The sequence below is a fragment of the Cnephaeus nilssonii genome, assembly GCF_951640355.1.
Source record: "Cnephaeus nilssonii genome assembly, chromosome: 1".
NCBI lineage: Eukaryota > Metazoa > Chordata > Mammalia > Chiroptera > Vespertilionidae > Cnephaeus > Cnephaeus nilssonii.
The window spans coordinates 40573214-40600018 of NC_137072.1; the positions used below are offsets into that span (position 1 = coordinate 40573214).

Sequence of the window (26805 nt, forward strand, 5' to 3'; positions counted from 1 at the left end):
AGCTTTACAGGCTGAAATACTTTTCTTTTCAATTACCCCAGATGAATGGGAACTACGTTATTATCTTAATGTCATAACTGCACCTACAGAATACAAATAGTGTTATCTAGTTAAATTTGAAAAACTTCTCCACCCTAAATTGAGTAATTCCAGGATAAACATCATGTTGGGGGTTTCCGTCTGTTCTCTTATTGATCATGCAAACTAGAAAATATCCAGATACCCATAGTATTTATGGGCTCCGTACATACTGTACTTTAATTCTTTAAATAAAATTATATATTAGAATAATTATCTACTAGTACATACCCTATTACATTTAAAAGAAAGAATTGCGGTGATATCTATATATTTTATGAATCATCACGTAGAGTCAGGCCGAGTTGGCACCAGTTCTGTTCATCAAAGCTGCTCGCGGAGTGGGTGAGCCGGCTGAAACTTTGTCCTGAAGACCCGGCTCATTGCTGGAGTCCGTCTAGTTTCTGTTTCCATATTTTCTTTATTGGGAATTGGGGTCCCACCTGGGCTCTTCTCGGCATCGACTTTTCTAAGCAGTTTCTGCAGATCTATCTGCCTTTTACCAGGAGGAACGAAGGCATTTGCAACTCGAGTTGATAACACTTTGGAGTTGGGCTCCAGGGTAACCTGCTGTAGGTCAGAGACGCAACTAATGAATTCCATACCTTTGGTGATGGAACAAGCTTTATCCTTTCCTCAAAATTGTATTTTTAAAATTTTACAGTCAGCAGATCTTTAACTGTTTTCTGCATGGGCATATTTATTTATTTATTTATTTATTTATTTATTTATTTATTTATTTATTTAACGATCCAGACCAAGTGCTTTAGTGAGGTTGGGTTTTCTGAGCAGCAAAGGTGCTGTGGGTGGTGGAGGTGAGGCAGAGGAGAAGGTGGAGCGGGTGGGGCTGGCTGTGGCTGCGTGGGAGGAAGTGCAGCTCAGGATTCTCCAGGGGTGGTTAGAGCACAGGAAGGCACTTGTAAGTTTACCAGTCGTGTAACAGGTTTGACCACAGGTTGCACAGGAAGAATTTTCTGAGTAGGTCTTCAGCACTTCCTGGAGCTTGCATAATTCATTTTATAAATGCAAACCGGTTTTTTGTTTTTGTTTTTAAAGACTATGAAGTTCTCGGTGGCAGAAATGGGATGGAAAGATGGTATTTTTCAATATTTCTAAACTCTGGGCTATGCAGTGCCGGCACCCGTTGCAGGTAGACCATCTTCTGTCCAAAGTTTTACTGTACCTTCCGCTCTCCCCCAAATTATGAGAAAGTTTATTTAGAAAGTTACAGAGATAGAAGTGAGCCTGGGCTGCATAGGCTCATGAAACAAGTTACAGAAGCAAAAGCAGGGCCCTCGGAGCCTGGGAGTGAGAAAGGCGAGGGTGATGTGCCTGGGCAGGAGAGGAGGGCGAAGGGAAAGATGCTGGTTGCTGGGGAGAGCTAGAGCCTTACTGCATCCTTGATGCTGGGACATTTGAAGTTCCAGGATGATCTTAGCCCGCGTTTGCCAAGTGGTGTATCTATTGAAGAAATAACCACTCTTTCTTCTGAGGGTGGTGCAGGGGGAGGTGTGATTAGCTTGGACTGAAAGTGAGAGGCTTTCTTTTTTCTTTTATTTTAAAGACTAGAGGCCCGGTGCATGAAATTCATGCACGGGGACAGGGGGTGTCCCTCAGCCCAGCTTGCACCCTCTCCAACCTGAAACCCCTCAAGGGATGTCCGACTGCCCGTTTAGGCCCAATCCCAGTGGGCAGTTGGACATCCCTCTCACAATCCAGGACTGCTGGCTCCCAACCGCTCACCTGCCTGCCTTCCTGATTTCCCCTAACCACTTCTGCCTGCTGGCCTGATCACCCCCTAACCACTCCGCTGCCAACCTGATTGATGCCTAACTGCTCCCCTGCCAGCCTGTTTGCCCCCAACTTCCCTCCTCTGCCGGCCTGGTCACCCCTAACTGCTCTCTCCTGCAGGGTTGATCGCCTCCAACTGCCCTCCCTTGCAGGCCTGGTCCCTCTCAACTGCCTTCCCTTGCAGGCCTGGTCCCTCTCAACTGCATCCCCTTGCAGGCCTGGTCCCTCCCAACTGCCCTCCCCTGCTGGCCATCTTGTGGTGGCCATCTTGTGTCATCTGGGGGAGGATCTTTGACCACATGGGGGCAGCCATCTTGTGTGTTGGAGTGATGGTCAATCTGCATATTACTCTTTTATTACATAGGATAGAGGCCTGGTGCACGGGTGGGAACCAGCTGGTTTGCCCTGAAGGGTGTGCTGGATCAGGGATCAGGGTGGGGTTCCCTTGGGGTGTGGAGAGGCCTGGGCGAGGGGCTTGTGGTTGTTTGCAGGCCAGCCACGCCCCTGGCGACCCAAGCAGAGGCCCTGGTATCTGGAATTTATTTACCTTCTACAATTGAAACTTTGTAGCCTGGAGTGGAGCCAAGCCTCCTGCCCTCTCCGTGGCCGGCAGCCATTTCTCTTGGGATTGATGTATCTTCTATAATTGAAACTTTGTATCCTTGAGTGGAGGCTTGGGCCCGCCAGACTGTGTGGAAAGCTTGGCTTCCTCTGTTGCCAGGGAAACCCAAGCCTCCCTTCTGGTAGCCATCTTGGTTGGGGTTAATTTGCATACTCACCCTGATTGGCTGGTGGGTGTGTTTTGGCTGGTGGTGTGGCTTATGTAGCGGAGTGGTGATGGTTAATTTGCATATTACTCTTTTATTAGAGAGGATCTTTTTTGCTTTTGCTTTTAGCTTTCTTCTTTGAGGTTTCAATTTAGGCATTATTTTAGTCTAAGATCCTGGGGATTAAATGGAATCCAGGCAGTGGCCTCACTCTTACCAATAAAAAAAGTTAAATTAAAACCTAGTGAAGGGGCCAATCTAGCCATGGTCTCTCCAAAATGGACCCTTAAACATTTTGTGCCCTGGATGCATAGCTCAGTTGTTAAAGCATCACCCAACACTCCAAGGTTGTGGGTTCAATCTCTGGTTAAGGCACATACAAGAATCAACCAATGAATGCATAAGTAAATGGAACAGCAAATCTCTCTCTCTCTCTCTCTCTCTCTCTCTCTCTCTCTCTCTCTCTCCCTCTCTCCCCCTCTCCCTGCCTCTCTCTTCCTCTAAAAAGTCAATTTAAAAAGTTTTAGCAACTTACTCTTTCGTTTACAGTGTATGAGAAGGCCTATTTTCTTCTACTCATGCTTGGTTTTATTTTTTAAAGGAATGCTAATCTGATAGGTAAAATATGCAGTTTCCTCACTTTGATTTCCATTTTTAACTTTTGAAGGAAATTAAGCATTTTTCATGATTGCTGTTCATATTTATTTCTGTGAATGGTCTGTTCTTATCCTGTTGTCAATGGTTTTGTTTTGTTTGTTTATTTTTTTAACACCACTAAGAGAGTTTAACATTTTATGAAGTTAAACTTAGTTCACTTTTATAGCTTTCATGTTTGAGATTATGTTTATAACAGCTATTCTCCTTTCAAGATTAAAAAATAATCCCTCATTTTTTTCTGGATATTTTTCGGTTTTTGGTTTATTTTGTTTCATTTAAATCTTTGGTCTTAAACCTAAATTTATTTTGGGGTAAAGGGTAAAGCCACTTTTTTGGGGGAATTCAACAAGGGTACCAACGTCCCCTTTGCTGCCCTTAGGCAACCCTGCTCTTCTCTGTAGTATTTCAAAGAGTGAAGATCTTATACATTAGAAAGTGCCCCTATCTCCAGAGTAAGGATAAGACCATGACTGAAATTTCGGTCTCCTGAGGGTTTGATAGTCTGTATTTGCTGTTTTATCACAAGTGTCATAGTTGAAGCTCCTTTTAAGTCATTGAGTAGAATAAGACTAGGAATTTTCAGTCTGTAGATAAGTTCTCTTGGTCAGCATCTCAGTTACAGAAACTAGCCGGAAGCCGGACAGCTTAGAAATACAACCTCACTGTGCATTGGGTCAGGGTCAAAAAATTTCCTTTTAACCTTTTAATTATTTATTCAAAGATGAAAGTTTTGTTCAAATATGTTTTACTAAAAGGAACCATATTTCAGAGATTGATCTGTAGATAAATTTGTAAGAAATGCCATAGGGCTAACCACGTGAAGAAATCTTCCTCCTAGCCTTTTTATTTCAATGCAGATTTAAAAAACCATGCAATTAGATTGAATTCCATAAGACTTGCTTTTGTAAAAATGTTCCCGTGAGCATCTGTGGTAGAAGGATTAAAAACCTAGTTTACCCAAAGGGAAGGTAAATGAGGTGCTATGACAAGTAACTAGTTTGTTGTTTATTACTCAAAAGGCTCTTTTCTTTTTTGCAGTTTTCCCCCTTTGTGAAGACTTACTATAGTATACTGATACGGGACTTTTGGACTGGAACATGTGGTGTTCTCTTGGGCAGGATGGTCCCCCGGAATCTTTGTCCGTTGGAGTCGAAGAATGAGTCCCCGGATGGAAGGTGGGATAGCAAAGGTGGAAATTTATTGAAGAACAAGTACAGACTCCCACGTGGGGAAGGGGAAAGAACCTCATAGCACAGACTCCCATGTGGGGAGGGGGAAAGAGTCCCACCTAGCCCCTTCTTCCACAATTTATAAAGGCTGCAAGTCCCTGTGTCCTGATATGCCCTCTGATTGGCCACTATCCCCCTTTTGATTTGGTCACTATAACAACTCCTGAGCTCAAAGGTCAAATCTCACATGGGACACATGAGTCCCGCCTCCCTCATTGTTCTCCTATTCCCTCTGGGCTTTCTTCTTCCTTCTTTATTTTGTAAATATAGACCTTTTGTTACTCCCAGTTTCCTTATCTTATCGAAATGTAACTTCTACTGGCTTTCTGCTCCCTGATCTTAAGGAAATGTTAACTTCTCCCAGTCTGGAACCCTGTGTTTTTTCCATGGACCTCTTTCACTTTTTTAAAATTTCCTAAACCTGCCTATATCCCCTTAAATTTCTTATTTCAATACTATCATCAGAATTTTTATTATGTGCCCCCTCTGTACTTCATTTATTACTCAGTTCATGAGAGACTATAAACAGAATCAGAGGTCCCAAATATATTGTAAAATCTAAAATAAAAAAGTTTCCTTGAGGACAGACAGTCTGGTATTTTCTCTTGTCACTGGTCCAAAGTCCATGTTCCTGATTCTTTGGAAGCCAAAACTCAACACGTCAGAGTTTGGAGTGAGGAAAGGTTGAGTGATGGAGAAGGCACCAAAGGAGAAGATGGGAGCCCCTGGTGGTGCCTGAAATCCATGTTAAAGAGAGTACAGAGTTCAGGCTTCTTTTAGGTCAGGGTTAGGGGAAATGGGAAGGGGCTGTTTTTGTAAAACTCAAGCCAAATTCCACTCATGATTAGCATGTCTATATGCAAGACTCAACTATTAGCCTGAAGGTTATGGGAACAAACCAGCCTTGAACAAGATTGAGTCAAAGAGAGACCGAGCATTTCATTCTGTTACACTCTGATTTAGTAATCTCTCTACAACATCCCTGAGTGAGTCTTTAAAGCTGGTCTCTCAGCGACAGTAAACTCACTGCCTTATAAGGTAGTCTGTGGCATTATTGAATAGTTTTTATTATAGGAAGTTTCTTGTTTGGGCATAAATGGACTCAAATTCATGGAAGAATAGTCATGGTGGTGACGGGACTTGGAATCATTGTGACTTAGAAGAAATATGTTTAGTCTTAGTACACAATTCCTAGCTTCCAGCTCCCAGTCTCTTGAAATTTCCTAAGTGAAGAGAGTGAAAATGGTATCTTTTATCATGTTAATGAGGTGACTTTTGGAAAGCACCTCAGTGAGAACTGATTGCCTAGAGACCCAACCTTGTGACTAGAGGGTTGGAACTTTTAGTCTCACTCCAAAACATTCACTTCCCAGGGAGAGGAGAGGGTTTGGAGATTGAAATCAATTGTCAATGTCCAGTGATTTAATCAATTATGCCTATGCAATGAATTTTCCATAAAGGCCCAAGAGGATGGGGTACAGAGAACTTCTGGGTTTGGGAACGCATGGAGGATCTGGGAGCCTGGCTTGCCTGGGGCGGGCCGGAAGTGTCATTCCCTCTCCACATAGCTCACCCTATGCAGCTCTTCCCCATCCTGGCTGTTCCTGAGTACCACAAACCAATAAACCTTCCACAATAAATCAGTGATCTAGTAAGTAACACGTTTCTCTGATTTCTGTGAGCCATTCTGGCAAATTAACTGAACCCAAGGAGGGGGTTGGGGAAACTTCTGATTTACAGCCAGTCAGTTAGAAGTATAGGTAACAACAATGGCATTCCGAGTTGAAGGGAGTTGTTGGAACGTCCAATTTGTAGTCAGTTGATCAGACGCCTAGTCTGGGTTTGTGGCTGGCATTTGAAGAGTGTATGTGTTGGCAGAAGCAAGTCTTATAGAGGGCTGAACTCAACCTGTGGAATCTGATGTTATCTGTGCAACAAATTCACCCAAAATTGGTGCTTTAAAATAATCATTTATTATGCTCCAAGATTCTGTGAACCAGGGATTTGGATGAGGCATAGTTGAAATGGCTTGTCTCTGCTCATAGTTGGGGTTCTCAGTTGGGAAGACTCAAGGACTAGAGGCTGGTATCATTTGCAGGTGTCTGCCCTCATTTGTCAGTTAAGTCAATAGGGGTCTCAATGGAACACTTCCACATGGCCTCTCCATGTTGCCTGGGCTTCCTCAAACTATGGCAACCTCATGTAATCCCCTTCGTATGGCACTGAAGCATGGTGGTCCCTCCTTTGGAAAACTGCTGTTTACAACTCCTCTTTGAATTACTCTGTTATTTTTAGATAGTCTCTTATTCTATAAAATATAACTTTGTTTTTTAGCTTGAATAATAGAAAAGATAAACTTAACTGTCTGACCTTACAAGCTAGCCATCTAAAGGGGCTGATACACTATATTAATTCACATATTCTGCCAAGTGTTTGTTCATCCAAGGTTACAGGTATTTGATTATGATACCGAATTTTAGGACTGGAACCTGGATTCTTTGTCTGCCAGAATCAAAGAATGAATCCACGGACAGAAAGTGGTGTAGCAAAAAGATGGAGATTTATTGAAGAACGAGTACAGACTCCCACGTGGGGAGAGGGAAAAGAGTCCCACTGGGTTATTTTCCCCAGGGCTTATAAAGGCTGCAGATCTGGTGCCTGATATCCCCTCTGATTGGTCAATATCCCCCTTCAAGTTGGTTACTATAGTAACTCCTGGGTTCAAAGGTCGAACCTCACATGGGACATGTGAGGCTCCCCCCTCCTCCCTTATTGTTTTCCTATTCCCTTTGGGCTTTCTTCCTCTCCTTCTGAATGAAGGGCTTCCTTCTCTTTATTTTGTAAATATGACCTTTCTTGGCTACTTCCAGTTCCCTTGTCTTATGGAAATGTAACTGCACCTGGCTTCCTTGTGTTATGGAGATGTACCTTCTCCCAGTCTGTGGCTCTGTGTTTTTTCCATGGACCCCAATTCTAAAAAAGTCCCTAAGCCTGCCTATGTCCCCCTAAAATTCCTGCTTCAGTCCCCCCTCCAATTAGGAAACCCCAACTGCCATTGGGGACAATGGACGCCGCGTCTTTCTGGCTGCTTCCTGCTGGCAAAGGGGTCGTAGTTACGGGCGGCAGTCAGAGTCCCACCGGAAGTGGGTGGTCTAAGGGTCCATGGAAGATGGATGTAGTGGCCTCCATTTGCTGTTCCATGCGGAGGACCAGTTGCAGTGTTAAGGCTTCTAAATGGGAGAATATGAAACATAACAAGCAACGGTTAAAGACGAGTAATAATAAAACAGTATAAACCAATGCCTGAGGAAGTGGTTTTGGTTGGTGGTAGTGGTAGAATAGGTTGTCCTATAGACCAAGATTTAACACATTTTACTCTGAATTGGGCTGCTTGTCTGAGTAAAAGGTCTTTTTTTTTCCTTTTTCCGCTTCGCCCCAGGTGGGGAAGACAATCATACAACTTTAGCTAGTGGTCTTTATGTAAACTTCCCTGGGTTAACATATATGCAACCTTCACAAATTTACACTTTAAAATTAGCTTCAGGATCTTAAAATTTTAACCTAGCAGAACAACCTTTGGTTCTGAGCGACACACAAAGCCTACACAGGACAGAGACAGAGTGCTTTCTATCTTCATAAAGATGGCAAAGAGCAAACCAAGCTAGCAATCTGTAACCTAGGTACTATCACAGACAAAGAGACTCTCAAGATTCAAACCACATGTTCCTCTTGTCCACAAGCAGCTGAGTCCCGGCAAATTGGGACGTTCCCTATCTTCAAACAGACTTAATCATACGTCAACATGAAACATTAACAGAAACACTCCCAGACACAATATTTACAAGTGCGCACAATCCACAGACACTTCACAAGGCACCCCATTAAAAGCAATGTCTCTCGTCCTGGGTTTGGGACTGGCCCCCCCCAGAACCTCAGCATTTTCCAATGGACCATTTTGACCATGTGGCTCGCCCGATTGTCTTGCATTCTCCTTGTGTCATTTGACACATCTCAAGGATATTCTACAGCAGCCATGATGAGGTGGGCTCAGGCCAAGGGCCACCTAAAGTCAGGTGGGGCGCCTCCCCTTGAACTGGCCTTTCCTCTACACCAGTGATGGCGAACCTATGACACGCGTGTCAGCACTGACACGCGTAGCCATTTCTGATGACACGCGGCCGCATGCCGAGGATGAAACATTTGCTGCTCCTGAGGATGAAACATTTGCGACTAGAGTCTTGGAGTTAGTTTTTTCCTCAAAGTGACACACTACCCGAGTTATGCTCAGTTTTTTGGCGAAGTTTGACACACCAAGCTCAAAAGGTTGCCCATCACTGCTCTACACGGATATAGAAAAGTCCCAGAAGCATCCCGTAATTTATGCGGAATGCATCACCTTTCCAAATTTCAAATGGACTGGGAAATAAAACCTGGCGAAAATCAGACTTTTAAGAATGCTCCTGAGAGTGTGTGACCATTTTACAGAGTCACAATGAAGGCAAGAGGCGAATTACCCAGTAATTAATGAAATAACTAAACAGCTATGTCTGGCTCTAATGCTGAATTCTCTGAAAGGCTAAAACGTCTGCAGGGGTGGAAAACAGTTAGCTGGCTCTTCCTTTCTTAACTCTTGCCTAGAAATTTTCCCCCAGGACCCTTACCGTAAAAGCCCACACAAATGGTGACTTAGGATTAAGCTTAGTGGGTCCTGGACCGCGGAGGCAGCGGTCTTGGCTGGATACTATTTGACCTGACTGAGAAAGAAAGCAGAAGAAAAGACAGATGATTCTCCAAATAAAACCTGCTTGGGATCTGGGCCAGGGGAGTGGACATATGTAGTGGGTCAGATATGTGCTGTTCTTGGAACTGTGCCTCAGTTTCTCTTCCAGCTTTCTAAGACAGTTGCGAGGACCCAGGATGCTGGGTGACCAACTCTTGCATGCATCCCCTGGATGGGTCAGAATTTAATTACATGTGTTGTTAAAACCCTATTGAGGCCATGGAGAGATTCTTTCCCAGCACCTCCCGCTGTGGCTCTTACTCACGTAAGAACATCCGAGAATCACGGACTGAAGGGAGAATTACCTCTTTGATCTTCTGAGCTGGGCAGGGACCCAAGCACTTTTAGTCGATGGCTGGGCTTTGACTTGCAACTGGACAAAGCCTAATGCTCTAACCCGACCCGGCACCAGTTTATCCTTCCATGGGAGACTTTCTTCTAGCTGCAGTCGCCCTAGTCGCTTTTAGTTGACTGACCCATGCCCACTTTGGTTTTGGCCCTGGAGAATACATCCAGAAAGGAGCAGTGAAAGAGAGAGAGAGATGATACCCACTTTTTTAGACGGCAGCCAAGTTTAAGTGACTGGCGGGCGGCGGTCAGCCTCCAAAATCATACAAGAGACAGAAAAGAGACAGAATCCGTGGTTACTCACCATTCGATGTGAAGAGGGTTGACTAATTTACAGAGAATTTTCCCAGCCGACGCACCATCTGATACCTAATTTTTGGACTAGAACCCGGATTCTTTGTCCGCCAGAATCGAAGAATGAATCCACAGGCAGAAAGTGGTGTAGCAAAGATGGAGATTTATTGAAGAACAAGTACAGACTCCCACGTAGGGAGGGGGAAAAGTCCCACTGGGTTATTTTCCCCAGGGCTTATAAAGGCTGCAGATCCTGGTGCCTGATATGCCCTCTGATTGGTCAATATCCCCCTTCAAGTTGGTTACTATAGTAACTCCTGGGCTCAAAGGTCGAACCTCACATGGGACATGTGAGATTCTCCCCTCTCCTCCCTTATTGTTTTCCTATTCCCTTTGGGCTTTCTTCCTCTCCTTCTGAATGAAGGGCTGGGCTTCCTTCGCTTTATTTTGTAAATATGACCTTTCTTGGCTACTTCCAGTTCCCTTGTCTTATGGAAATATACCTGTTGCTGCTTCCTTATCTTATGGAAATGTAACTGCACCTGGCTTCCTTGTGTTATGGAAATGTACCTTCTCCCAGTCTGCAGCCCCAGGCTTTTCCCATGGACCCCAATTCTAAAAATTCCCAAAGCCTGCCTATGTCCCCCTAAAATTCCTGCTTCAATTAGATATAATATGTACTCGAAGTTACAAGTTGTCTGTATAGATATTACAGGTGTTTGATTAGATATAATATGTATTCAAGGTTACAAGCTGTCTTACACAAAGAACTAGAAGGATATAAAAAAGGAAATACTCCCTCCTGTGTTAGTTCAGAATTTGACAGAGATAATCTGCTCTGAACCTGCGCATAATAAAGATGACTCCTAACTAACTGGCTCATTAGGCATCTTGTCCAGCTGGCAGATTTGCGATACAACAGTATCAGGGGTTCCCAGAGTTAGTATCTTAGCAAACTAAGTGGCAGATGCATCACTTTTTCTGACCTAGCTTTGTAAGTCATGCAATGTCACTTCTGTCATGTTCTATGGGTTAAAAATGGGCCATATTCCCTCCCAGATTTGGGGTAGGAGATATAGATCTAGGCCTTACAAAATACAAAATTTCTGATCACTAACAACAACAAAAAAAAAGAACATATCTATTTAAAGGAAATTTAAGTTATAAATAAGACATACTGAAAAAAACAACACACCACAAACCTTCCTATAAAAAAACAACAAGCTACTGCTTGTCTTGTTTTTGAGAAGAATTAGAAAGCAGGCTCTGTACAGAAGAGAGAGGCCTGTTTGGGACTTACTCTGGCTTATTAAGGCCACTTTGTCTACTGGCCACAACATAGAATAGTTTTGCTTTTTAAATTAATTCCATGTTGCTCAACTTCCAAAGGACTTCCAGGAATTACCGAACATTTTCCCCCAATAATATTTTAAGAGCATAAAATAAAGTTGAGCAAGTATAACCCAGTTATTCTTTCTTCTGTCTTTTTTTTTTGCTCATCTTATGATTGCACTAGCTAGTTTATTTATTTTATATAAAATCCTAACCCTCAGTAGGCCAGGGTTTTAACTGTCCTGGATATCATCACTAGATGACCGCCACTTTCTATATAATTCCAGCTCTCTGTTGACTCTGTAGCTCTTGTCTTATATCTGCATCAAAATACATTATAAATTGTGTAATAATTTATCAAACAAATTAAACTATACTATGTAATTATTTTTAAAAATATGTTTTTATTGGTTTTAGGGAAGAAGGGAGAAGGAGAGAGTGACAGAAACATCAATGATGAGGGAGAATCATTGATCAGCTGCCTCCTGCATGTCCCCCACTGGGGATCAAACCCACAACCCAGGCATGTGCCCTGATTGGGAATCAAATCATGACCTCCTGGTTCATAAGTCAATGCTCAACCACTGAGCCATGCCTGGCCAGGTGTGAATTATTTTTTATTCTTTTCTTTCAAACTTGCTTTTGGACTTACTCTTCTCTGCCCTGAAAAAATAATTGGCAGGTTAAATAGCATTCTGGTTTCTTTGATCACAAAAAAGTCTCATTTCAGGAAAAAAAAATTCTTACCAAATCCTATCTAATAAAAGACTAATATGCAAATTAACCATCACTCTGCTACACCTACAAGCCATGCCCACAAGCGACACCCACAAGCCAATCAGGAGCGAATATGCAAATAAACCCAACCAGGATGGCTACTGCCACAGAGAGCAAGAGGGAGGCTTGGGTTTCCCTGGCAATGGAGGAAGCCAAGCTTTCCGCCTGCCCTTGCGGGCCTAGGACTCCACTCAAGGCTACAAAGTTTCAATGATAGAAGATACATAAATCCAAACAGAAATGGTGGCAGCCACGGAGCTGGAGAGAGCAGGAGGGAGGCTTGGGTTGCCCCCGGCGATGGAGGAAGCCAAGCTTTCCGCACACCCTGGCCAGCCCAGGCCTCCGCTTAAGGCTACAAAGTTCCAATTATAGAAGATAAATAAATCCCAACAGAAATGGCTGCCACCACGGCCTGCAGGGGAGGGCAGTTAGGAGCAAACAGGCTGGCAGGGGAGCAGTTAGGCATCAATCAGGCTGGCAGGGGAGTGGTTAGGGGGTGATCAGGCTGGCAGGCAGAAGCAGTTAGGGGCAATTAGGAAGGCAGGCAGGCAAGCAATTGGGAGCCAGCAGTCCTGGATTGTGAGAGGGATGTCCGACTGCCCGTCTAGGCCAGATCCTACCGGGATTGGGCCTAAACGGGCAGTCATACATCCCTCGAGGGGTCCCAGATTGGAGAGGGTGCAGGCTGGGCTAAGGGATCCCCCCCCCCCGTGCACGAATTTCATGCACCGGGCCTCTAGTCTATATAATAAAAGCCTAAGTGACCATTACGTTGGAACCAGAATGACTGGTCCCTATGATGCGCACTGACTACCAGGGGGCAGACGCTCAATGCGGGAGCTGCCCCCTGGTGGTCAGTGTGCTCCCACTGGGGGAGCGCTGCTCAGCCAGAAGCCGGGCTTATGACTAGTGAGCACAGTGGCGGTGGCAGGAGCCTCTCCTGCCTCCTTGGCAGCGCTAAGGAGCAGCAAGCTGAGTGGTAAGGAGCAGTGAGCAGGCAGGCAGTAAGGAGCGAGGGGTTCCAAACTGCAAGAGGAATGTCTGATTGCCAGCTTAGGCCCGATCCCCCTCCCCCCTCGAGTGCATGAATTTCGTGCACTGGGACTCTAGTTTAATATAAAAAATTAGGGTTATAATCTAATTTAGGGTTCTATAGTCCTTCAGCTTAGGCCTGCCTAGGAATGCTTTGCCTTTTCATGATTTCCTAATTCTACCTCTTCTTCCACTCCTCAGTATAATTTCCTGTTTCTCCAAAGAAGAATGGTAAGATATAAAAAAGGTTTTATTTGACTAATTTAGTTGTATCTGGCAACAAAGTGAGAGCTACATGGCGTTTTCTGACCTAGCCTCAAAGTCTTGCAATGTCACTTCTTCCTCATTTTACTAATTAAAAGAGACACCCATACTGGTCAAGGGCAGGGGACAAAGATAGGTGTCTGAATAATGACATGTATATAATTATTGGCTCTTTTTTCCTTCTAGGGGTGCTTTTTTCCCCTGGGAGATCCTTCTGCAAGAGGAGCTATTACTGCATTAACAAGTCATGCTCCCATATCTGGCTGCTTTTGAGTCTCCCTTTAGCTATAAGTTTCTGGCAATATACCTCTCACTCTGGGTCTTTGGCTTCTTCTGGTTGACCTCTCACATCCCCCTAGGAGACAAACACCTTTGCACACCATCACTGGAAGTGTAGATCTCGTCCAGTGCAACCAACCCTAGTCAGACCTTTGCATCTTTAGACTTCTTGCAGCAGAGGTAGAGAGTCCAACCTTGGTCTCCCAACCTTCAGAGGCTGTAGGCCAAGTTCTTTGAGAAGCTCATAAAAGCCCTTCTCTCCTGGATTAAGGTGTGGAGAATATTTTTCCCTCCTTACCTGGTCCCATCCCTTCTATAGTTCCCAGAACTCTTTCCAAAGACATTCCTCAGTTTCAACATTCACGGAAATGGAGGTGGGGGACTGAGCGATGTTGATAGAATCAGTTTCACAGTCCTTAGCATGTATTGCTTCAGTGGGCTAGCAACTCAATTTAGACATTGTCCTTAGACTTTGGGGTCACTGGTGAAACTCCAAGACAGAAAGTCTTATTTAATATCTTGCTACCCTTCAGCCAAGATTAATCAAGCAGAAATGCCACTTCCCCCAGAGCTGTGTTTCGGCTTACCCAAGTTTAGAGGAAGGATTTTCAGAAGTATTTCAAAGCCAGTGGAGGTTGCATGACATTTTGAGAGAAGTTTGTAAGAAGAAACTGTGAGAGGAGTGGTGGGTGATCTTTATAATCCAAATGCTCACCTTGTTTCCTCTAATTTACTCTGCTGTGTGGTGAAGGAGCCATTCTAAAATGAAAACCTATTTGTATAATTCTCCTTTCATGCTTTCTATATCTATATCTTCTTTAAAAGATAAAGCCCAAGTCGTCATGAGAAGAAATTTGAAACATTTTTTTTGCAATATTTGAATATAATCTTAAGATAATGCATGCAGGTTCCAAGGAATTTTACATTTGCCATGGATAACTTGGGCTACAGTCTCCTTCATCCTCATTCTCTCTCTAGTTTTACTTTCTATTTATGTTTCATTTCTTAGGATAACTTAAAGTAGCCAGGATGGACTTGTCTATTAAGCAGAATAGGCACAGTGTATAGGGCCCATGATACTTTTAGGGGGTCACAGAATTATTTTAAATTAAAAGGAAAAACTGAATATAACAATAATATTTTATAATTAATCAAGCCTGGAGTATATTTGTTGTTATGCCAAAGCAGTAATAAAAAACAATTTATATGTATATATACAGTATTTTATGAAGGAAGGAGCCTATGAAAATAAAGGTGCCCAAAGCTCACACTGAAAGTAGTTAGCTTTACAGGAAAAAAAAACCACTTCTTAATTGATAACCATATTAGAAATTCTTCAGAGTTTTTATGTTTGTGGGTTTGGTGATCCGTTTCATTCCTGGCTGGGTTATGCAATTTATTGGTCATAAGTTAAAACTAATGTAGAGCATAAAATTCTGAGTAATATTTATTTGGACAATAAATAAGCCTTCAGATATGGGTCTAGTATCTTAATTTGGCTTAGACTTTCCTTAACATAAGTTTTTTTTTCTTTTTTTTTTAAAATTTTAATTTATTTTTCTTATTGTCTAAAGTTTTACATATGTCTCCTTCACACCGCCCCCCCCCCCAATTGACCCTCCCTCACCCACCCCCAGCCATTCCCACCCCGGGGCAAGCCCCCACCGCCCCAGTGTCAGTGTCCATTGGTTATGCTAATATGCATGCATACAAGTCCTTTGGTTGCTCTCTAACCCCCGCACCTCCTCTGACATTTGTCTCTGGATCTATTTTTGTTCATCAATTTCTTTTCTTTTTAAAACAAGTTATTTCATTTGCTATCATTGGCTTTGCCTTTGTTTTTTTACCAAAACCATGCACTATCTACTGGTAGTTTAAAGAACAATTCTACATGCTTAGATAGGAAGCATGAGGGAAACTATGAGTTAAATCCTACTGAGAATGCAATTTACAAAATGAAGAGACAACATACTACCCTCTTCTCTTGAGAATTAGTGTCTGTTTTCTCGACTGGGTCCCTTTAAAGTCAGGTTTCTATTGCATCATGATTTCCAAACTCCAATCCTGGTTTTTTCTTAGACTTGTCTTTTCAACTGCTAATTGAAAAGGATGTCTTTTCAGCCCCAGGTGAAAATCATCAGCTAGATTAAGGATCCTTGTAGAGTTCAGGATGCTCACCTCTGCCAGATCTATAGGATGCTTTTCTGTCTCACTTTGTCTTTATTTCTACAAACTGCCTTCTGTGGTCACACCTTATGCTTTTTCTAGTCCAACTCATTTGCCTAATTCTCATATTTATACCTATCTCCTTTTCTATGGAAATTTCCTGACCTATTTCTGGCTTTGGACCTTCTCCTTGACTATATGTTGCTCCCCTGGCAGGATATTTCCTGCCATCAACTCTCAGATGCTGTATCCTCGTAAGGACCTAGACTCTCAGGATGGACAACCCTTGGTCTACCAGCAGTTCCCATACTGGCTGCTTATCAGAATCCCCGGGACCCTTGTTAATTAAGAGTACAGATACCCAGGTCTCTCCCCATGGGCTTTGATTCAGTTCAATGTGGTGCAGGGCTTGGGAATCCACATTTTAATAAGTAGCTCAGGAGATTTCTGGTGCAGCTGTTGTGTTTGGAAACAACCAATCCACGGATAAACTATGCTCCTCTGAGGATACAAAGCTCTGCATAAGGTAGCCCTAGCTAGAAAAGTCCTTCTCATCTTTAAAATCCCAGATTAAATATCACCTATTCTTTGGGGATCTCTTTCACTCTCTCTGCCTTCCCTTTTCATTGAGCAAAATTAGTTTCTCATCTGTGCCACTATACATCAGTAAGAGCCCATTATCATCACATTGTTAGATTCACAGCCTGAATCCAGATATGTATGACGGAGGAAACTTAGGTAGCAAATGATATTTAAAACATGGTCCATGGTCCTGCCTCAGAATCATCTTCGGTGTGTGATCAATGAAAGATTTCTTTCCCAGATCTATTGAATCATAAACTGGGGATACAGTTTGTTATTGGTAAAACAATGTGAGTGAGTCTCTTCTGTCCATTAAAGTTTGAGAATCCTTGCTCTATCAATAGCAGAAACTCAAGACATCACCTGAAGTGGCAGTCTTTCCATGAACTACATTAATCAGTAAGACATTAATCAATAAGACAATGGCCAGGAGGTCAGAGTATTCACAACTTTATCAGCACCCAGACCTAGGGGTTGGCTTCAGTTATGTGTTGCAATTAATAGTAGTGGTACTAGTGCTTACCTTTCTTTTTGTAACATTGATTTGTTCTTAATCAGATTTCCCAATGAAAAAAATTAGGTGAAAGAAAATATGCTGTGAGCAGCATCTTCTTTACTTATTAAACCATAGGTCTCCTTAAAAACCCTGAAAATTCCCCAGCCTTAGGAAATGTCAGAACCCTAAGTTTAAGAAGATATTTTCATAAAACTCTTAGAAGAAAGCATAGGCAGTAAACTCTGATATTGCTCTTAATAGTGCTGCTTTTTTCCTGATATATCTTCTCTGGCAAGAGACACAAAAGAAAAAATAAACAAGTGGGACTACATTGAAATAATTTTTTTTTGCATAACAAAGGAAACTCTCAATAAAACACTGCCTACTGAATGGAAGAAGATATTCATCAACGATATATCCCATAAGGGGTTAATATTCAAAATTTATAAAGAACTCACACATCTTAGCACCAAGAAACACCAAACCATCCAATTAAGATATGCGTAAAGGATCTGAATAAACATTTTTCCAAAGAGGACATACAGATGGCCAATAGATATGTGAAAAGATGCTCAACATCACTAATCAGCTGAGAAATGCAAATTAAAGCCACAATGAGATATCACCTCTCACTATCAGAATGGCTATCATCAATAAATCCACAAACAACAGGTGTGGGTGAGAATGTGGAGAAAAGGGAATCCTTGTGCATTGTTGATGAAAATGCAGATTGGTGCAGCCATTACTGAAAACACTATGAAGGGAAAAATTTTTAAATAGAACTGCCTTATGACCCAGTGATTACACTTCTGGGTATTTATCCAAAGAAATCCAAAACACTAATTCTAAAGAATACACAAGGTGGGGCAAAAGTAAGTCCCAATACAAGTTGAGGTTAGTGCCTTTATTAGTAGCTTAGTGGTGTATAGCTACCCCTGAAAAGTGTTTGCTCCAACACTCTGAGCTTGTTTTGATGTTGGTCTCACCACAAACAACATTCTTTGGCATATACAGGGTGTCCCCCCAAAATGTATACACACTTCATATGCCAAAGTGTGTATATAACAGCTAATAGTTCAATTTTGAAAGTGAAATGTATTTTAATAAACACTGCCTTTATAATTATTCAAAATGTATGTATACATTTTTTTAGGACACCCTATATACTTTGAAAAACATCAACAGCTCCTGTTTTATTTTCTATTTCCTTAGCTATGCATCTCTTTATCTTAATAACCATTTATAACCTGTTTAATTCCCTAAACATTTACAACCTAAACAGTTTTCTGAGTGAGGTATGTCTCTTTTCTTATAGTCAGCATCCTTGCTAAATGTCATTAGGAAGCCTTATCAGTCTGGACATAAGACCTGACACAGTTTCTTGAAAGAAGAAGTAAGAAGACTTGAAAGAGGGCTCTGTCCTTTTTGCTTAGTAGCATTACTTTCATAAAGCATAATTCAACACTTTGTCTAAAGTCCAGTTACAAATGTTCAACTAAATGTTTTCCTTCAGGATTACATTATTATCAGTTTAGAGCATCTTTCCACATAGTGGCATTTTTAGAAATGGGAATATCAGATGAATTTAACTTAATCTTAGGAATTTAATTTAAATTTGTTCTATGGTAGAATTATTGGAGGGCCAACCAGGCCTACAACTTAGTACTCATATAAGAAAAAACTAAATAAGAGAGGGAGAGGTATGTATTATTTTTGATGGGGATTTCATTTTGGTAAACTTGAAATAAAATATTTTTAAGTGTTAGCTTTTAATTTTCTTATCCTTTATTTTAGACAAACCCAAGGCAGAGAGTTTGATGGAAGATGCATGATAGGATTAGAAGAGTATTGAAAGAGACAAATACTTAAATTTCTGAGGGAAAAAACTAAAACCATATCTTCTGGGAAAAAGAAAAACAAAAAATGCATGGAAAATTGATTATTAATAGATTGTTAAAATTCCCCACTAGAAATGGACACTATCATCATATTTTTACAACATATTTATCATCCTTTTATCAGAGAAATTAAATTATTGAAGCCCACATTGTAATGTGCAATTGAAATTGGGCTGGCTAAGCTTTCTTCTGTTAAAAAAACCTTTTTCTGTGACATAGTATAAGAAATTATATTCAGGAATAAAGGTCACTGTGGAAGTATGATCTATTACATAGTACACGATGTAATGTAAATAGATGGAAAGGAAAAGGAGATGAGGCAAAGGAAACAAAATAATTCTCTCTGCTCCTTACTAAGTTGTATTTAATTGAGAAGGGAAAGCTGAGCATCCTCATTAACGATTGCTTTAATATTTGTTACTTGGTGATCTTCAGAACTTTGGCTACTATGATTTGATAACTTCTTACAATAAAACATGCTTTGTAACAATTCTGGTCACCAATTACAATGTTTGGCAGTTCTCTGACATCAGCTGATGTCCTCCAATTCAACTCAACACTATCTACCTGGAGATAATGTCAGACTCCACAGGTTAAGGGTTTAGTGCTACAAGGCTATCCGCTACCTCAGATGCCAATGAAAATCCCAGGTTGTTACCTGTACTTCTGACCAACCGGCTATACATGAGAGGTTTCCACTATTTTATTAAATAGTAAATAAAAAAACCATCTTGACATGTTTAGAGAGAGGGACCATAAAAAAAGGAAAAGTTTTATATTGTAGTACTGTCACTGACACTTCTTTGGCTTTTTGAATAAGAGATCCCACATTTTCATTTTGTACTGGGCCTTGCAAATTATATGGTTGGCCTTGTCTGTAGAACCTGTTACTGGATGGTTGGGGGTCAATGAGTCTTTGGGAGGAGAGGTCCCAGAGACCTCTCTAATGAACTTAAGTGGCCTTGATTAATGTTTCATGGCAGGTGAAGACCCCTGGGTCCACATAGGAAAGTTTGTGAAAAAAGACAGACTCTGGATTCTTGACCTTGGATGAGCACTAGGGCCTAGAATGAACATACACTCAATTGCTCAAAGCCAGGTAGCAGCCAACATTAAAGCGTGTGGAGTGGAAGAAGACTGTAGAGAAGTGCCTGCCTTGTGTGATCTGATGTAGGAGGCAGAAGGAAGCGCCTGCAACTCAGCTCCAGAAGGCTGTTGCTGTGGTCAGATAGAAGTTTAGTATTGCAACATTATTCGAGAGAAACTGGAAATTCAGTTCTTTTCTGTAAAAAACTTTAGGTGACTTTTAAGAGTGTGGATAAACAAAACATATCAAAGAGAAATTTTTAAACCAGGGGCCCCTGACTTGCAAGTTCTGGCACAGTATAAAGCAGACTGTAAATTCCTGTGGACTCAGCCACTCTGCCCCAAGTGTGATGCTTTAGAAAAATAAATAAATAAAAGACTGAGCATCTGTGTAGAAAATTAAAGAGCTATAAACTTACATTCAAGGGTGGAGTTTTGCAGGGACTGGGATTAGAAAGGATTTTGCTGCAGATTAGAGAAGACATGTATGTGTCTGTTAGATTTCGAAAGCTGGTTTTCAGCAGTGACATCTTGTGACAGTGAAAGAAACAACAGCTGTGTGAGGCAAGGAACCTTTCTTGTTTTCACCATCAGCCAAGCATTTTGCATGAATAAGCCTTTGGGCTCAGAAAGGGAAAGGGTAGGTCAGAAGAGAGAGATAATCAACCTTCTATTAATAAAGCCAGGTAGGTGGAAAGAGATACACAGTGGAAAATACGAGATGAGACCAAACATATATTCCAAACCAGTAATATGGGATATACAGATTTATGTTTTAATTAAATGCCACAGTTATTAAAATAGAGAACTCACATTTAAGTTTCCCTTTTATTTATGGAAATTTAATAGGAATATTTCAGAAGAAATTAAGAATCGTATCAATTTATAGTAAACTAGAGGCCCGGTGCACAAAATTCATGCACGGAGGGGGGTTGTCCCTCAGCCCAGCCTGTACCCTCTCCAATCTGGGACCCCTCAAGGGATGTCTGACTGCCCGTTTAGGCCTGATCCCTGGGATCGGGCCTAAACGGGCAGTCAGACATCCCTCTCACAATCCAGGACTGCTGGCTCCCAACTGCTTGCCTGCCTGCCTTCCTGATTGCCCCTAACCACTTCTGCCTGCCAGCCTGATCACCCCCTAACCACTCTGCTGCCAGCCTGTTTGCCCCAACTTCCCTCCTCTGCCGGCCTGGTTATCCCTAACTGCCCTCTCCTGCAGGGTTGATCACCTCCAACTGCCCTCCCTTGCAGGCTGGGTGCCTCCCAACTGCCCTCTCCTGCTGTCCATCTTGTGGTGGCCATCTTGTGTCCACATGGGGGCAGGATCTTTGACCACATGGGGGCAGCTATATTGTGTGTTGAAGTGATGATCAATCTGCATAGTACTCTTTTATTAGATAGGATAGAGGCCTGGTACAGGGGTGTGGGCCAGCTGGTTTGCCCTGAAGGGTGTCCCTGATCAGGCTGGGGTTCCCTTGGGGCGTGGGGAGGCCTGAGCGAGGGTCCTGTGGTGGTTTGCAGGTGGGCCACGCCCCCTGGCAACGCAAGCGGAGGCCCTGGTATCTGGAATTTATTTTCCTTCTACAATTGAAACTTTGTAGCCTGGAGCAGAGCCAAGCCTGGGGCTCTCTCCGAGGCAGGCAGCCATTTGTGTTGGGGTTATAATTGAAACTTTGTTGCCTTAAGCGGGTGGGCCCGGCCAGGGTGTGTGGAAAACTTTGCTTCCCCTGTTGCCGGCGGCAACCCTGGCCTGCTCTCTCAAGCTCCATTCTGCCGCCATTTGTTTGCCTTCTATAATTGAAACTTTGTAGCTTGAGTGGAGGCTTAGGCCTGCAACGGCTGGCAGAAAGCTTGGCTTCCTCTGTTACCTAGGAAACCTTGCTCACTGTGGCTGTAGCCATCTTGGTTTGGGTTAATTTGCATACTCGCTGATTGGATGGTGGGCGTGGCTTGTGGGCGTGGCTTGTGGGTGTGTCAGAGGTATAGTCAATTTGCATATTTGTCTATTATTAGATAGGATGTCTGACTTTATGACCTGGTATTGACTCATAATAATGTTCAATATTTATGAAACAATAAATTTTAATGGAGTTTGGCACTGTCCTAGGCTAAATATGTATATCACATGTCTTATTTGGTATTTAAATTCATCATAATTTTTTTGAATTTTAACTTAAGGGAATTCAAGGGAATTCTATCTAATAAAAGAGTAATATTCAAATTAACCATCACTCTGATACACACACAAGCCATGCACACCAGCCAATCAGGAGTGAGTATGCAAATTAACCCAACCAAGATGGCTGTGACCACAGAGCAAGCAGGAGGGAGGCTTGGGTTTCCCTGGTGATGGAGGAAGCCAAGCTTTCCACACACCCTGGCGGGCCCAGGCCTCCACTCAAGGCTACAAAGTTTCAATTATAAAAGATAAATAAATTCCAACAGAAATGGCGGCAGTCATGGAGCTGGAAGAGCAGGAGGCTAGGGTTGCCCCTGGTGATGGAGGAAGCCAAGTTTCTGCAGCCCTGGCCTGCCTTGGTCTCCACTCAAGGCTACAAAGTTTCAATTATAGAAGATAAATAATTTCCAACATAAATGGCTGCAGCCACAGAGTGAGCAGGAAGCTTGGCTCTGCTCAAGGCTACAAAGTTTCAATTATAGAAGATAAATAAATTCCAGATACCAGGGCCTCCACTTGGGTTTCTGGGGTGTGTGGCCAGCCTGAAAACCACCACAGGCCCCTCCCAAGGCCGCCCCACGCCCCAAGGGAACCCCCACCCTGATCCGGGACACCCTTCAGGGCAAACCAGCTGGCCCCCACCCATGCACCAGGCCTCTATCCTATCTAATAAAAGAGTAATATGCAGATTGACCATCACTCCAACACACAAGATGGCTGCCCCCATGTGGTCAAAGATCCTGCCCCATGTGAACACAAGATGGTCACCACAAGATGGCCAGCAGGGGAGGGCAGTTGGGAGGGACCAGGCCTGCAAGGGAGGGCAGTTGGGGGTGATCAAGCCTGCAGGGGAGGGAAGTTAGGGGTGACCAGGCCAGCAGAGGAGGGAAGGTGGGGGTGACCAGGCCAGCAGGGGAGGGCAGTTAGGGGCAAACAGGCTGGCAGGGGAACAGTTAGGCATCAATCAGGCTGGCAGGGGAGTGATTAGGGGATGATCAGGCTGGCAGGCAGAAGCAGTTAGGGGCAATCAGGAAGGCAGACAGGCGAGCAGTTGGGAACCAGCAGTCCTGGATTGTGAGAGGGATGTCCGACTGCCCGTTTAGGCCCGATCTTAGGATCGGGCCTAAACGGGCAGTCGGACATCCCCTGAGGGGTCCCAGATTGGAGAGGGTACAGGCTGGGCTGAGGGACACCCCTCCCCTCCATGCATGAATTTCGTGCACCGGGCCTCAAGTTCTATATAATAAAAGAGTAATATGCAAATTGACGGTAACTCCAACACACAAGATGGCTGCCACATGTGGTCAAAGATGGCTGCCCCCATGTGGACACAAGATGGCCAACACAAGATGGCCAGCAGGGGAGGGCAGTTGGGAGAAACCAGGCCTGCAAGGGAGGGCAGTGGGGGGGACCCAGGCCTGCAGGGGAGAGCAGTTGGTGGGGGACCCAGGCCTGCAGGGGAGAGCAGTAGGGGGGGCCCAGGCCTGCAGGGGAGGGCAGTTGGGGGGACCAGGCCTGCAGGGGAGGGCAGTTAGGGGCAAACAGGCTGGCAGGGGAGCAGTTAGGCATCAATAAGGCTGGCAGGGGAGTGATTAGGGGATGATCAGGCTGGCAGGCAGAAGTGGTTAGGGGCAATCAGGAAGGCAGGCAGGAGAGCAGTTGGGAGCCAGAAGTCCTGGATAGGATAGGGCCTAAACAGGCAGTCAGACATCCCTCAAGGGGTCCCAGATTGGAGAGCATGCAGGCTGGGCTGAGGGACCCCCCCCCCCCCCATGCATGAATTTCATACACCGGGCCTCTAGTAAAAATAGCTTGTTTATTTATTTATTGCCATATACTAGGTTAGATGCTGGAATACAATAGCAACTCAGATATTTATGCTCTCTATTTTCATGGGGTTTACAATCTAGTGGGAATAGGAAGTATCAAACAAACACTGTACAAATCATTAACTTCAATTGTGCCACGTGCTATGAAGAGGAAGGATATAGACTATGAGGCAATATTGTGAGGCTGTAACTTCTTCCCTGAGGAAGAGATATTGATACTGAGATTTGAAGGATGATGAGTAGGAGGCATACAAAAGAGTTGGGTGTAGAAGTGAGGAGGGAGAAAGAATGCTTTTGTACCATGCAGGAGTAAAAGGAGTAATTTCCTCTTCCTTTTTTTGCAGTTCTATCAATGTCAGTATCTGACAGATAAAATATGATGTTCTGCATGGACAAAGCCTGACATATTTATAACTTCTAATACCCTGAGTGCCCAGATTATTATGATCTCTGAACACATAATAATCTGGCCACTCAGTGTATATCCTATATAATAAAAGTCTAATATGCAAATTGTCCCCTTGACCAGGAGTTCGACCAGCAGGCAGGCTGGCCAACCGCCCATGTCCCCTCCCCCTGGCCAGGCTGGCCAGACCCCACCAATGCACAAATTCATGCACCAGGCCTAATATATATATATATATATATATATATATATATATATATATATATATATATATATATACTGAGTGGCCAGGTTATTATGCGTTCAGAGATCATTATAATCTGTCCACTCAGTGTATATTGGTACAGTAAAACCTAAGTAAATGGGTTTGGATTTAAATGACATTTTTTTCTTGGTTTGCTTTTTTGGTTGGAAGGAGGATCTTAGGTAGAAAGAATTTTTTAAAAATAAAATTGTAGAAATGGTAGACGTCCTAGAGAAAGATTTATAATATATTAATTAATATATATTATTACCTCTACTGAGCATGTGCTGAAATTTTATTATGTAAAACTCTCTCTGCAGAGAGGGAGACACATCATTTTTTAAAAATATATTTTTTTATTGTTTTTAGAGAGGAAGAGAGAGAGGGAGAGACAGAAACATCAATGATGAGAGGGAATCATTGATTGGATGCCTGCTGCACACTCCCCACTGGGGACTGAGGCACAACCCAGGAATGTGCCCTTAACCAGAATGGAACCTGGTACTCTTCAGTCCGCAGGTCGACACTCTATTCACTGAGCCAAACTGGCTAGGGCGACATACCATTTTAAAATACTTCTTTATGTGGTTACTTTCCCAAAATATTTAAGTTATTTGATTTACAAGAGTTTTCTTTATTCAACATTATTTTGCTTCTCTTTTTACACCCATTTGGTATGAAATGGTGAAAGGAAAAGGAGGAAGAGGAAGAGGAAGAAGAGAAGGAGGAGGAAAAAGAGGAGGAAAGAAGAGAGGTGAATGGGCAAAGAACACAAGTTGCATATATTACAGGTAATTTCTAAGTGTTTATATTTTTTAAAAAAAGTATCTAGATTTCCGAATTTTTCACAGTTCACCAAACTTGTTTTAGTTATAAATTAATTTGTCATTGACTTTTTTTTTTTTAACAAGTAGGACAAGAGCCCTTATTTTGTTTTATTTTTTAAAATATATTTTATTGATTTTTTACAGAGAGGAAGGGAGAGGGATAGAGAGTTAGAAACATCGATGAGAGAGAAACATCGACCAGCTGCCTCTTGCACACCCCCTACTGGGGATGTGTCCGCAACCAATGTACATACCCTTGACCGGAATTGAACCTGGGACCTTTCAGTCCATAGACCGACGCTCTATCCACTGAGCCAAACCGGTTTCGGCTTGTCATTGACTTTTTATGGAAAAATAGTATTACCTTTTTATCATTTCAAAATTTTTAAGGTCAGTGTTTCCTATTTGTATATGATCTTTATTTTTCTGATTTAGCTTCAGTTTTAAATACAGTAATTCTTTCCCTCCCAAATGCACATCTTTTAAGATGCCGATTTGAGATATAAGAATATGTAATGATACCAACACATATAATATGTAAATATTTTATTGCCTTAAATGTATATTTATTTGTCTCGTTTCCAAAAAATCGAGATTCCTTGTTAATTGTGTTACTTTAGTTTCTTGTTGGAAACAATACCATATACATATTAATGTACTATCTCACACCTTCTTTCTTTTAAAAAATTTCTATTGTGAAACATACATTCAGAATTGTGCATAAAACAGAAATATATGGCTTAATAAGTTAAAGCAAACACTTATGTAACTACCAACCAAACCAAGAAATAAAATGCTGCGAGCTCCCCCAAAGTCCTTGTGTGCCCCTTCCTAATTACTATCCTCTCCAGAAATATGGACGCTCTTGACTTTTTTTAATAGTATTTTTCGTTGCTGCGATATATTTCACACAGCGTAATAGTCACCACTTTAAAGTGTACACTTCAGTTCTTTTTAGTATGTTTACTATGTTGTGTAACCATCATCACTATCTAATTCCAGAACTTTTCCATCTCCCTGCACCAAAAAAATTCTTTGTATATATTAGCAGTTAATCTCAATTCCTACAATCCCACACTATTTGGCAACCACTACTCTACTTTCTGTCTCTGTAGATTTGCCCATTCTGGACATTTCATATAAATATTATCAAACATTATGTGGTTCTCTGTTTTGCTTCTTTCACTTAGCATGTTTTTAAGATTCAATCATGTTGTAGCATGCGTCACTACTTTCATCCTTTTGATGACTTAATAAGTATTGCATTGTATAAATATATCACATTTTATTTAGCTTGTCATCACTTGATGACCATCTGGGTTGTTTCCACTTTTTGGGTATTATGAATAATACTGCTATGGACAACTTTTGTATAAGCATATGTTTTTAATTCTCTCAGGAACATTCATAGGAGTGGAATTGCTGTTTTTGTTTTTGTTTTTTTCCATCCCCACAATGTTTGGC

The 26805-nt window shown here is 42.3% G+C and overlaps 1 pseudogene across 1 annotated transcript; it reads right to left on the reverse strand.

Annotated features, from left to right (window-relative positions):
- Positions 1-402: 402 nt before the first annotated feature.
- LOC307102748 (proline-rich protein 11-like) lies at positions 403-20386 on the reverse strand (annotated as a pseudogene). Its single transcript has 3 exons — positions 20276-20386; positions 828-1269; positions 403-775 (listed from the first exon to the last, which is right to left on the reverse strand). The product of its transcript is annotated as a proline-rich protein 11-like (transcript).
- Positions 20387-26805: the final 6419 nt, after the last annotated feature.